The sequence below is a fragment of the Metopolophium dirhodum genome, chromosome 9 (assembly GCF_019925205.1).
Source record: "Metopolophium dirhodum isolate CAU chromosome 9, ASM1992520v1, whole genome shotgun sequence".
NCBI lineage: Eukaryota > Metazoa > Arthropoda > Insecta > Hemiptera > Aphididae > Metopolophium > Metopolophium dirhodum.
Window position 1 is genome coordinate 9,621,356 of NC_083568.1, and position 13,225 is coordinate 9,634,580.

The 13,225-nt window shown below is 31.4% G+C and overlaps 1 protein-coding gene across 1 annotated transcript in view; it reads right to left on the minus strand.

Annotated features, from left to right (window-relative positions):
- LOC132951954 (heterogeneous nuclear ribonucleoprotein C-like 3) overlaps nt 1-13,225 on the minus strand; it is a 129,121-nt gene that overhangs the window by 77,902 nt on the left and 37,994 nt on the right. The window lies entirely within an intron of this gene.

The window sequence follows — 13,225 nt, forward strand, 5'->3', positions numbered from 1 at the left end:
ATTAATTAACATTTTTTTCTATTCATATTATAAATGATAATATCCCTGTAAATTAGGTCGATTTGTATGGATTCAAATTTAACTATATTATACTTATTACAAATACGATATTGTAAATGTAAGTACCTATACTTGTATTTTGTAATAACAATAGTAATTGCCTTATTATAAAAATGTAGAAGAGAACTTTTAAAATAAATTTTTTTAATACAGTACAAAAACTACTGGGGATTTAAATGAACAGTATTAATTTCATTTTATAATAAAATAGTTCTAAGATTGTAAGATTATAGCTCTTCGTGAAGTATAGAACATTTTAAATACTATTAATTACTACTTTTAAATAACTGATTATACTGTTTTAGTGTTTTACCAAATTTATTAGCAATAATAGGTTGATTAATTCTACATAATATGTATCTTGTGCATCACATTTTAAAAATAACAATCAGAGTTATCTAAATAGTAAACTGTTTAATATCAATTACTATGTCATATAACTGTGTATTATAAAAATTTAAAATCCATAAAAAAAAATTAAATTTCTACCTATATGTCAATCTTTGACTTGTTTTTCAAGAATTTTCATTTTTTAATACAAACATTTCAAATACGCTTATAGAACTGATGAATTTCAGACATCGTAACACTCATAAACTTTAGCCACTTTTATGAGTTTGAATAACCTAATTCTATGAATTCTAACCATTACATAATATCAAAATTATTATAGGATAGGTTTTTTATGGTACATTTAATACACTTCTAAATCACAAGAAAATTATTAACCACTCAACTATTAGTCTTAGAATCAAGAAGGGTGAATGGATTTTTTTCACACCAACCTTATATCATTATTAGTGATATATTATTAAATAGATTATAAAACAGTTAATATACCAGTTACGGTCGAGTGTAGACTTCAGTAGAGGGTGCTTCGTACAAGCATTTTATATAGCACAATCGATCAATGTATGTAAGACTAAAAAGACGTTAGACTTATAATATTATCATATTCGTATACAATAGTGTTATGAGAATGATCGCCAAAGATGTCAGAAGGTCATTAATCAATATTATGTCATTTTCAGAAAGCAAATTGGTTAAGTCCAGCACAAATCTCGAGTGTCGTTTTACGACAAATTGTCCACCCAAGATACGCACGGAATAGCAAAGCAAAGCATACATGTGATACGCGTTATCGTAGGAAATTTGCTTCTTTTAGCGTCGACTGATAAATAGTGTGTAATACGAGTCGGGAAACTGATACAATTTACTGTACAAGTACAGTGTACACAATATATAATTAAGTTACTCTACATGTGTATAATTGTAATATAAATTGATTTGTGTTCTATAATATTGCAATAGAGACTTCGATGCCGCATGTCCATATCACATGTGCTGAAACACTATAATATAATATTCGAATTTCACAAGGTGTTAGGTGATAACTTAAATCTTAAGACAACAATTTTATCAAATTACATAATTTTAGGTAGTTTATTATAACTGTGTTTTTTGAAAAATTGAATAATATTTTTTATAATATCTTAGTATTAATTACAATATTATTATTATTTTGTATGCAAAAGGTGGTTATTATAGGTCCCAAATATTTTTACAGTTCCCTCAATATTTTAGTGTATTCGTATTTTAGTGTAAACGTTTTCTTCAAAGAGACACCAATAATCAAACCTAACCCAGAACGAGTATCTATGCTGCATGACTGTTCTTCAGATTTATCAAAGGATGACGATATATTGGAAATGTATAATTTTGAAGACAGACAATCTGGGTTAAAATAAAATTGTCATGTTTTTATTGATCAAAAAAATATTGGTACCTCCTATCTACCTATATATATTTTTATCAATGTAAATATTTTATATTATTCATAATTTATTATTGTTATAATATATACACCGGTCTTGCAATAATATGTAAGCTCAGTGGAATATTGGTGTACGGAAAATGTTCACATCTATTAATAATATAAAGAATGGATAAATATGAGGGGTAGCGGTATAGTGCCTCCTCTACAAATTTATCCCATTATATTATAATATGCCGAATGGTCCGTGTACGCTCGTGGACCGACCGAAACGATGCGCAGATTAATATAATAAAATCATCTCACGTAATTTACGACGTGCGAGCGGGATTGCAAGGAAAAATAATAATATAATATATCGCGTAAGACGGTAATATTGTAATGTTGTCGTGAAAATTCGAACAATCGGATTTAGGAGGTGAAAAAACAAATAAATAATATAACCGGTACGCAGCCGAGGAAGACCGCTGTTTTCTGCTGGTGCGGCGGACGGCACATCGCGACGACTGTATATAGACGACGAGGGGTGGGCTCATATTTTTTTTCCTGCCCGCGGCGCGTCCGGAATTTTCCAGTCGACCGCCGGCGGACGTCTTGGAACGCGCGCATTCCGTTTAAATTAAAACGGTCCGTCGCACCCACCACCCCCTCCCCCTCCCCTCCCCTGCAGGAGACGGCACCTGAAAACGCGCGCGGCCGGCAATCTTGGCGAGAATAATAATAATACATTATAAAATAAAATAATGTGTACGCTCGTACGTATCGCAATTACGCCGAACGCAGCGGCAGCAGTCGTCGTCGTCATCCCGTGCAGAGTTGAGCTTAAAACAATTACGCATTTTAAACGAACCGTTTCGGCGGGCACGGAGTTTAAAATATAATATTATGGTACCGTGGCTTACGGATTACTGACTCGTTGTCTATGTGGAGGAGTATGCACTCGGAAAATAATAATAATATGTTCTTTAACAGGTGAACAGAAAGCACAGGAACGTTGAGTAAAATATTTATGTAAATATATACATATATTATATTTTAATTATGATCATAGTATACTGCAGTTTAGATCGCGAAGAGGGTATTGCATAGCAGCTGCACTCAACTCTGTACGTTTTAATTTTTTTTTTGTAGATTTACTACATATATGTAAAAACTGGAAAAATCTTACAAAAAATTAGAGACAACTATGTAACTCAGTATTCACAACTTCACTTTCTCCGCCCAATTCGTAAGTCCAAACTCAGTCTCAAAAACAAAATGCTCATCTATAAAGATATTATAGCTTGGTCATACAGAATCCAAATCTGGGGCCATTCAAAACAGTCCAACATTCGCTTCTGGAAGCATTTCAGGTGACTAGTTTACGACTAATTACTGGATGCCTGTGGTGTCTCTAACCAAAAATAATACATTTATTTATAATACATTTTACAATAAACTTATTAATCGCCAAAATCCTCTTATCTCTCAAATGTCCATCTCAACTATTCCAGGAACTCCCGCTCAAAGACTTAAAATTAGCTAATCGCAGACGCCTTAACTAACGTAATACAATATTATGAATCACTTCTTAGAAAAAAGATAAAAAAAATTAATAGGTATTATAAGTGTAATGTTCAGAGGGACTACTAATGGATTGCCCTAGACTCCTAGAGCGTGTCGTCCCGAACGATTTTGAAGAACGGATGAAGCCTCGTGGCGTCGACAGTTCTACCAACAATACTAATAATATAATAAGAATGGTCTATGGTATTTAATTTTATACAATATTGTGTATATAACGGAAATTATGAAGTAGATCAAAATACCATAATATTATAGGTAGCTGGTATACGTAAACGACCTACAGATTCGTTTATATATTTGGGATTATGTTTTTTAGCCAACCCGCAACCATATAATATTGGCGGACGAACGTCAAAGAATTTCTATAAACTATACATTTTACAATATTATATTTAAAACCTTATCGAGGTACAGTATACTTTAATCAACAATATAAATGACAACTCAAACATTTTGTAAAAATAATTTCAAGAGTGGATAATGGATATAGCATGTTTCAGTATTTTTTGACACATATTATTATGATAAAACTAATGATTATATTATTGATGTAACGTTTAGTTATATATTAAAAACATTTTTTTTTTTCAAAAGTTTTAATACTAAACTATAAAGAATTAAAAACGAGAGCCTCTAATAAAACTTTATTTACACGACCCCATGATTCAGTGGCGTTTACCAGAGGAGATGGAGTGATTTCGTGATATTATTCCCCCTCCCCAACTATCTAGGTTACTTATCTACTTACTATACGTATATGACGATTTACATAGTTTAAAACAACAAGGCGCAGTAGTTTGATATTCGAATTGCGTTTATTATTTAATGTTGATTTTTCATGATTTGAATTATTTAATCTTTAAACAAATTGTGTTTAAATTTAATATATTAATAAACAAATTATTATCTGCAATTTCATTGTTTAGGTACCAATATAATTGTGTACTAATATTATTTATGAGAAATAGATTTCCAATGCGTATAAATATATACAATTTACAAAATATCCTATGGTGGAATACGAGTATACAATACTGATTGTGCATGCAAGTTTTGGAGTAGGTAGGTAGCACTTTAATTGCGAACACCATTTCTCTGTACAATATACATGGTGACTGTTCATGCATGATCGCCACTCCTTTTATCCATTAATAATGAATTTATTCAAATTCTGAATTTTGGAAAATATAAAATAGATTTAATATTTAATAGTTTATGTAGAATACAGCACGTGTTTAGAAATCATAAAATCCTAATATCATATAAACATGACTAACAAGGTATTATTGTCAAATCATCAAAGCCTTTATTTCTACAAACCTATAAATTATCATGGATTATTATAATTTAGAAACTACACGTTCGAATATTTTAAATTAAACACATGAAAATAAAAAAAAAATACCCGCTTAACAATTTGCAATAAAAATATGTGGTTCTTATTTGAAAAAAGAAGTTTGTATCGCCACAGGTCTTTTTATGTGTCATAAAACTATGAGTGTTTTAAAAAATATTCTTGAGATAGCTATATTAAAATTTCTAAAATTCGAAATTCAAATAAATTCAACATAGTAAAAAATGAGCGGCGAACATGATTGGTGAATCACCCTGTATATGCAATGATAATATTATATACATGACACATCCCTTAAAAAAAACACCTGGTTACGCCACTGCCTCACATCAACAAAAACAACCATGATCAATAATAATGCTCACGAAATTATGTTTCGTTTAAAATATATGATATTATTATTATATTATTTATTCATTTCGTTGCAATGCGTCTAGTGAAGCGCATTTAATATTCTCGGATTGTTTAGAAAACTTTTTATTTTTTATCTAGACAAATTATAACACACCCTTAATAGAACGTATTGATTTTGAACATTCCGAGCTCTTCGTGTTCAACCTTGACAGATGACGTGCAAAACGAATAGCTTCTGAATATTCTCCACGCAGTAATAATTACGGTCGCTTTCTTTATCTCTCATATTTTTTCTTTGTGTGTATACAACTATAAATAATAATACTCATAATAATTTCCGTTTTGGTTTGGAGGAAATCTTCAAAATTATCTTTAATTAAATACCCTTACACATAAATACATAGTAAAATTAATATAATTGCGAATAAACATTATGACGACGGTACAATTCGTACTTGAACATTTGAACAAACGCCCAACAGAAAAATCAATTGTTAAATCTAATTTTAATAGAAAGTAAAATAGTATGCATATATTATAGATACCCACTTCATATATATATATAACGATTTATTACTTCTCTAAGAGCGATTTAAAAAAGAGTTTTTTTTCCGTCGTTGTACTATTTGATATAATTTAAATAAATTATATACGAGTAGGTATTATGGCTTAAAAATACTTATTTTTTACCCCCTCGTAAATCCTTAAAAATTAACTTTTATGCGTGCGCGATAGTGGCTTTTTAACGAAATCTCCCCGGGAATAATAACAATTTTAAAATTATACTATGATGATTATTTTATCATTTATTTCGTCAGTTCATTTTCAGGTTGATATTTGAAGAAAAAAAAGTTACCCTCGACTGTAATTTATTTTTTAACTAGTTATTTACTCGAGAGGCGCTGTGTATAATATTATGTATAATACAACTGCAGCATAATAATAATATATACCTATTAGGAACTGCAACATAATGGGTAGCCGGCGAGCAGTGTATGTCGTATAATAATATAGTTTTATTTCCGACGGAAAATTAAATTTCTTCGTGAAAATACACCTACCGCGGCGATGGACTTAATTCAATACACCACGCGCGGGAGAAGGTCGACATCGGAAAACTAACTGAATTCAACCACGCCGGTTTACTAAACAATATATAATAATATAATTTGCTTACGCTGTACCCGTTCAAAGAACTGCACGCTGCAAACGCACAATATTATGTATAGTTATACACATGTACGGAAAATGATGCCATATAGACGGGAAAACGTATACCCTTCAGGAAATACCTAATATAATATATGATAGTCTTGAGTGTAATAACCAGCGGAGGAGTTTTCATAAAATTGGTTTAGTGCACAATAATAATCAAGACGCGAACGTGGCTGTCCGCACACAATAATAACACACGATAATAATTATTATGATTTTAAACATTTTTCCCGAGTATAATAATAATATGTCGTACTTACTCGTGGTATACGATGATGTTGGAAGTACACACACATTAATAATGACCGTTCTGCTCGAACCGAAAGTCAATTGTTTGTAAGGCAATATCAATCACAATCCCCCACATAATAAAATAGAAAATTGTACGAGTTCTATTATTATATATTATTTTTGTTTTCTCAATACCTACGTTTTTCATTCCTTACGATTTTCCACAAATACGAGTATATTAATTTTAATTATTTTTTGTGTTTATTAATAAGTACAACAATTTGGGCTCAGAACAGACATTTTTTAATTAATAGTACAAACAAAAAATAAAATTCATAACAAAAATAATATATTAATATATATGCTATTAAATTCAATTTCAAAACAACATTTTTGAAATTAATTACATTTCTTACTGTTTTTATCGTCATATATTATTTTAATTTCTTACTTTTTTGAACAACTGCGTGTACATTTAAATATCATATGCTCTGAAACAGAACATTTTTTTGAGCACTTGGATATAAAAGAAAAATCGAATTTTAAATGAGTATAGACTATTTCTACTTAGTTCTAACTAATTAAGTACTTGTTCGAAGTTAGATTTTTATATATTGAAATTATGGGAAAATTAATTTTCAAAAATAACGTTTTGTATTGGTGTTTAAAAAAATTAAAACATTTTTAAAAACGTCAAAACTTTTTGATAAAACGAAAGTGTTCAAACGAATCACCCTGTAAGCTTAGTGTGTTTAATATATTGTCCGACCCTGCACTACGTCTGTAGTGTTATGACGTTATGTTTTTCAACATTTTAATCACAAGGCACTAATACTATTATACCGTTGCAGTGTCTAATGTATCCTATGGAAAAATCGATAATTATTACGTGTTCCGGACGTCTGCCGTGGGGCTTCAGCCGATGATGCACTCGCCCCTGCAGGGCACTCCCTCTCGCACGTACACGTATTATACACATATTTTTTGCCACCCTCCACGCAGCACACGTACGATTACGCAATTGCTACGAATTCATCAAGAGACCTACACACCGACCCGAGCGTTTCAACCGATTTCCACTCGCAGATTTTTTTATTCAAACTAATATCCGGTCCGAGTAATATTGTTATATAACTATAACATCGTTTCGTATTATAGCCATAGGTATTATTATTATCATCGTCATCATCATCGTCTATCTATAATATATTATGTTTATATTATGAAGGAAAATGTATAAAAATGAATGTGTTTTTGTTTGTACTCTATACAGACTCAAAAACTACTAGATCGTTTTCAATAAAAGTTATATTATCAATGAATTCCCCGAGACTCGGAGGGTGTTCATAGCTTATTTTATCAACCCCTATAGACAGTGCCGTAAAAATCTTAGGTGCAATCGGTGCACAGCACTGGGGCCCGCCGGTTTGAAAGGCCAATAGCCGACAACAAATGTTTTTTTTTTCATTTGATTCATAATAATTTTATATTAATCTTGTACCTATTTAATTTCATATAATGAAAATGTAAAAGCCTGGTCCGTTTTGACTTGGAATTGTTTATATAAAAATATTGGGGGCACAGCGTACACAGCTAATCACAGTTATTATTGCGTGATGGTAACTTAAATAAGAAATTGTATTTGTTTATTTATCCAAACTAAAATCTATTTAAATAACTCAGAAAAAAATAAACGGATTTATATTGTTGTTGCACCAATCTAATGATAGGTATTTCTTCCATGAAAATGATTTCATGGAAGAAATGCCTTTAATAAAGGCTATTCCGAAAATATTGTGACACTCCCTTGCGTTTCACACATTTTTCGCGTACAGGTTCTATCCGTAATGAATTTTAACTTTAAAAACAAAACTTAAAACCAAATTCTTATGAACACAGTTATTATTACAATGATTAGTTTTATGATTTATGCTTTCATAATTTGAAAATATTTTTGACGAATATCAATTTTAATAACGATATTGGATTTACGTTGCTTAATCGTTGAATCTATCTTCAAATTGTTGCGTTTACATCAAAATATGTTCAGAATAAATAAGAAGTGGAAATCATAAAAGTAAGTTTAATTGTGATTTAATTATATATATTTTATATACCACCTAGGTATTTCAGCTGAAAAAACTGAACACGATACATAGATAGATTGATTTTGATCTGGGGGAAGTCGGGTACCTTCTAGTATTTTAATAATGTAACCGTACCGTGATACCTACCTAACCGACTACATGATATTTTAATTTAATTTTAAATTTCGGAGTAAAATCGTCAAATCCTCCAACCAAGTAAGTCATATAATATACCCATAATAGGTACCTATACGGTTTTATATATCACTGTGAAGTAGTATTTTCAAAGTATTTCAATATCGCATATTGCATATATGTGGATTTATGTTAACAAAGGCACCGTTGGGTCATCAGCGAACTATTTTATAACTCAATTATGGTCACTCGATTTCTCTTTTGAAGCCGACGTAATACGCTTCTATGATGTAATTAACGTCTATATTTTATTTTCCTTGACTCTCGGATGTGACCATATGCACATTATAATATTGCGAACAATTATTATTTATTATTACTACTATTATTAGTATTACTATCAGTTCGCTGAAATAAGCCTTTCATATATATATATATATATAATGTACTGTACCTATATGAGATACTAGCTATGTAACGTGACTTTGCCCGTGAAAATATGACCAAATAAATAATATAGTCCTAAATAGGTGTAAGTACCTATACCTTGGTTGTAGTCTCGTCAGTGTACCTCGCTTTGTGAATTAATTCGTCCGAAATGGACAATTCACCTGTAGACTGTAGTGGAAATTTGCTATGTTGAGGGTCAGATAGAGAAAACAAATGGTGGGCTGACAATCTGCAGACATCCTCTCTAAGTCTACAGCGCATGGCCGATACGATCTTTCACAAAACGTGGTATGACTAATGATAATTGGCAATATGTTGTCAAATCGCGCGTATCACGAAATCACAAAAATTATTATTTTTACTAACAAAACAAATTTCGACGATAAATACATAATATTTTATATCAATACATTTAGCTAATATTTTAAAACAGGGTGCTGTTTTGTATCTATAGGGTGTGCTAATGACCCATATACATTAAAATATTCTATATGGAACCCTCCCTAACCGGGTAGTTGTGCCAGCGCCTATATAGACTTAACGAAATCGGATACGACTTGAGTTCGACGCGCGGCGCTTTTAAATATATTGCATATATAAAAGAACGATTTTTGTTAATTTTTAGTCCGTCGACCTTCTCGTATTTCAATAGCCGGTTCAATTGTTTTGCTATATTATATAAAGGAACAGCAGCGGTATATAATTTAAAATAATTGTTTAGTCTAAAAATGTTGCGATCATTAATTTATTACAAATCGCTTATATATATATATGTATATACATATTATAATGATCGTCGGATATCGTCTTTGTGCTTAATGATCACGTCGAGAAAGTGTATGTCCTACGCAAACGCCGCCGCCGCTGCTTTGATATCAAACGATTATTATATACGCTGTACGCGCGCTGCGATGGGAAAAATAAAGGGGAAAAAAGCCACTATACCGACGAATTTTCGCTCTTGCTCTACACTTAGGTACCACCTACTACCCGTTTCCCGCTCATTCTTTCCGCCGCGGCATTCCTTTAACTTGTCAAAATTTAATTATACGCTCGTTTAATTAATAGCCGTCGATTCTTCCCTTTGAGCCGCGTGGAGGGCTTCAAAAGAAACGCCCCTCCGGATAATTTGATTACAGAGAAATGATAACAATAATAAAGACCCCGTCCAATACTTGACACCATCGTCGCGTGAAATCGTTAATTGGTAGGAACTGTCGGTGGCACACTCGTCGTCATCGTCGTCTAGTAGCTGTAGGTACACTATATAATACATATTATATAGGACGAGTGCGTCTTGCAGGCCGTCGTTAATAATACTCGAGGAAGACGCGTATGTTTTCAAATTGAGCTTTTTGCGATAAATTCGGACAAGAGTTACATATTCTTTTTACAAACGCCTACGACGACATGATATGCGTGACAAGATTATTGAGAGGACGTCATTTGTTTTCATCACCTGTTGCAATAATTTATAGAGGATCATATTTTTGAGAGTTCAGTGCGAATCGATTTTACATTCTATCATTATTTGACTTGAAATATAAAAAAAAAATGTTGTACATTTAATTGGATATTAAATTGATTTGAGACGATATTTAAATAAATTTACGTGTCAAAGCTGCAGCGTCATATACCGTCAAAAATATTTTTCTCTACGATTTTTGTAATGCGTGTGATTTTATTTTAAGATTAATCAGACATAAAAATAAAAACTGATTTTGTCCGAATTCGTTTCGTCCGTATTGCAAGGCCAGAGAGAAAATAAGCAGAACAGTGCACTGGGCATCCTCAGAATATCATTAATTTTGACGTGGGTCCGTGGGTGGTCGAGGAGTAGGAGGCACTGCTGCACCTGTACACGCACGGACCCCGGGGGTGAAAATCAGCCCTGGCGATTAGGGGTGGGTTTAATAAATTAGCGTCGACGGTCCAAATTCTACATATATTTATATACTATTATTGTATAATAATATTACGATATGTTTTCGCCGGTGGTGTTTATAATTCCGACGACAGCAACAAACAAAAAAATAAAAGAAACCTTTCCGCCGCCATGTTATCACATTATAATAATAATATAATATTAGGTATTATTATACACCAACTGACATTTTAGCCGCGGCCTTTCGCAAACGCCATATATAAAACAACGGATATAATAACCTACCCCTCACCACCCACTTGCCACGGCGGTCGTTTCGCAGTGCGGGCCCGCGATATTGTCAAGAGACTTAACTGAAGGTTATACGGTTTGTAATTTTACTGGGGCGCGTGATACAACGTATAGGTAGTATAGCTACATAATATATACATATAATACGATATAGGTCTAAAACCCGCGAGTAAACAAAATAAACACCATGCGCCTTAACATATTTTGGTCGAGTTTGGTAAATACTGTCAAGATTATTTTATAGGTACATATGTGTAATATGCTATGTAATAATATATATTATTATTATTATGTGCTGTAGGTTTATCGTGTTTGCCTTGTTAAACTGTATAATACTATTCGCATAACCGTACACGTTGTATGCACCGACATCATATTAAAATATTATTATGTGTGTACGAAGACGACCGATTATCAAATACAATCTTATTTACGCGCTTTTACACAAGTATAGTTCGATGATATATTATATATTATAAAGTTGTACATATTTGGTACTTACTAGTTAATTATTTTAAACGAAACGGCACACCGACATACCGGGGTATGTGGTACGAGTGTTGTAATTTTTACGGTAATAACTTAAAACTTTTAGATCTCTGCAATAATAACTTATATAAGAAACCTTGTCTTACATTATCAAGTTTTCAAAAATAATAAATCGAACATAAGCTAAAAAAGTAAAAAATGTCATATGTCTATAAAAATATCCCAAAAAGACCCAACATATTTTTAAATAATGTTTCGATTTGTATGAAGTGATTTACAAACATATTTCAAAATTTGATCAGTTTCAACTATTTAATAATATTATAAATGAAAATGATTGGGATTTGTTTATTACTATTCATCGTTAACTGCAGTTTCAGCTAAAAATATTATTCAAAGTTGACAAAATATAGGTTGAATGTTGAAAATGTATAAATTTTAATTGAAAATAAATACGTAATATTCAATCGGTGGTTGCACTTTACGCAATTATTATTATTTAAACAAACAAGGGAATCCAAACATACCCACACATCGAATACAATGATGATTGCAGTCCAAAAACATTTCCTCCGTCACACTCAGTCCAGTACCTTTCAAAACAGCATACGTATTCAAAAAAATAATATATTTGCATACACTTTGCGGACTGGAAAAAGGTCCGATTGTTCACCTTTATTTCATCAAGTCGTCATTCTATAAACGTTCTACAGTTTTCGATGACATTATAAAAACAATTTGAGGATTTGAGGATTTGTAGATAATATATTATTGTACTGAACATTAAAAGGACGTTACACTGACATTTGTTGTCCTCGTCTTACAAGTGAGCAAATTTCACGCTCAGCAGAACACGTTTAGCTCCTTTGTTTAAAAAATGGAGTGAATTGACCTCTTATAAAATTTAAAGGTAAGATTATTATATAGGCAATCGCATAAGCTTTTTATTATATTTTAATTTTAAAGCGAATTATAAGTATTTTAAAATTATAAATTATTTGTACATCTTAAAATACTTATAACTCGTTTTAAAATTAAAATATGATAAAAATAATGATGCGATTTCCTAAATAATAATCTTATCTCTAAGTTATATAAGAAGTGACTTTACTCTAATTTTTAAACTAACGGAGCTACACGTGTTCTGCTGAGCGTACAATTTGTTATGTTACGCATTTGTAAGGAGACAACAAATGTCGGTGTAACGTCCTCTTAACCACAAATATTCGTGTTCTATATAATAAGTATAATATTATATTTAGCACTCAGGTGAGAGTTATCATAGAATTTATTTTATTTTATTTTATTCAATAAAACATCGAATGTTGATTTTT